A 2,103-nucleotide genomic window follows, 5' to 3' on the forward strand; every position below is an offset into this window, starting at 1 on the left:
GCCCTTCTCTTTCTTACAAGACCAGCAGTGTCCAGTTTCAGAAGATTTGAAATGAGACAACTTGTATGGAGTTCATATGGCCCTGTGTAGTACGAAGAAAATGGATTGTTTCAGAGACGAGGAACAAGAAGAACGTGTTGAGTAGAGCCACACATTTTTCCAGATGTCTTGCAAAGGTGAAATCTGCAGATCAAATTCCCACTTGTGCTCAGTGCCAAGGGGCTGATAGTTTTTTGCTTGTAACCACTTGTACCATTTGGATGCACAGCCTTTAATAGCATGTAGTCTGGCGTACATGGATAATAGACTAGGCGGGTCAGAGGTGAGAGAAGAGGTTCGCATGAAGGAAGATAGACAGTGGATCAGCTGTATCCAGTGAAAATGTTGCTTGTGGGCAAGATGAAAGCGCTGTTGCAGTTGAGAATAAATCATCCAGGATGAATCATCATGAAGATCCTGAACAGTCCAAATGCCAGCTCTCTGCCACTCAAGCCATTAAATGAGACCACCATTTATTGTAAAGGCATTGTTATTCCAAAGAGGAGCCTGCATGGATGACATCCAAGGATTATCCAGACATCTTTCAATAAGACAGACTGCAATTTTTGCACTATGGAGAATAGGATTAGCAGATTTAGGCAAGTGTTGAAAAGGTATAAGATTAAGAGGGTGGTCTATTTGACAAGAGGATTCCCAGGAAAGCCATATCGATGAGTAATCAGATGAAGCAGTCATGAACCAATAAGAGGTTTGTTGCAAGATGAAGGCAGCATGATAGGAACAAAAATCTGGAAAGTTGATACCCCCACTTTCTTTGTTAGCTTTCAATTTAGCCAATGCAATTCTCGGCGGTTTGGAGTTCCAGAGAAAGGTAACAAGAGTCTTTTCAATAGTGTTATAAAAAGCATCAGAAAAAAAATGGGTACGCCAATTTTAAAAAAACAAACAAACAGCTGATAGGGGATTCCCTTGCTGGCTCTGAAACAGGATCCAGCAGGGGAAGTCCCAATAAACTGCAACTCCCACCCTCTCCTCTGCTGGCTGATCATGGCCGGAGCTACCATCAGCTGGGCAGAGGGAGAGAACTGCAGCTGCAGGGAGGAGCTGTGCCTAGCTATGGCTCTTCTGAGTAAGTGCTAGGCACAGTTTCTCCTCCTTTTCCTGGTGATGTTTCGCACAAATAGCTTGCATATAATTTGCATACTATTGTGTTGAGCATCACCAGTAAAAAAAAAAAAATCACTTCTACTACGATATTTTTTTACCATAGTGTTGGAGCTTTGTCCATCCTGCCCTTAAGAACATAAGAAATGCCATACTGGGACAGATAGAAGGTCCATCAAGCCCAGTATCCTGTTCCAACAGTGGCCAACTCAGGTCCCAAGTACCTACCAAGATCTCAAGTAGTAAACCAGATTTTATGCTGCTTATCCTAGGAATAAGCAGTGGATTTCCCCAAGCCATACCAATAATGGCCTATGGACGTTTCTTTTAGTAAATTATCCAAGCCTTTTTAAACCCCATTAAGCTAACTGATTTCACCACATTCTCTGGCAACAAATTACAGAGTTTAATTATATGATGTGTGAATAAATATTTTCTCCACTTTTTAAAAACCAATAAAGTATGGCTAGCATCAAGAAGAAAGCTCAAAGAGCTCAATTAAAAACTATAAATATTCAGCTGGGTCCAAGGCAAACTGTTTCTTTGAAATCTAATACAACCATATCAGAACTGAATGACTTAAGAACACCAAGATTTCTAGCCATTCTAGCTGGATTTCAGATTGTGAGATGACATGGTATAGTAAGGAAAGAACTATTAACCCCTGAAGCAGCCTTTGGTGAAACAGGGATTGCTTGTTGGGTATTAGGGTACGCTCAGCATTCGAATGAAGAAACAAATGTGTTTTGGATTTTGAAGAAAGAATTCATCTTGGATGCAGCTGAATATTTATGGTTTTCAGTGTCATAGTTTTAAGGAGTGGAGTTTTTTCAGACCCATGAAGCTTAACTGAGGTCTTTTTCTCCACTAATTTTAATTTTTGATTATTTTTGATTAATTTTTTACTAAGCGATTTTGTAGTGGGGCTTTTTTGTCTGC

Source organism: Geotrypetes seraphini, chromosome 1 (assembly GCF_902459505.1).
Source record: "Geotrypetes seraphini chromosome 1, aGeoSer1.1, whole genome shotgun sequence".
NCBI lineage: Eukaryota > Metazoa > Chordata > Amphibia > Gymnophiona > Dermophiidae > Geotrypetes > Geotrypetes seraphini.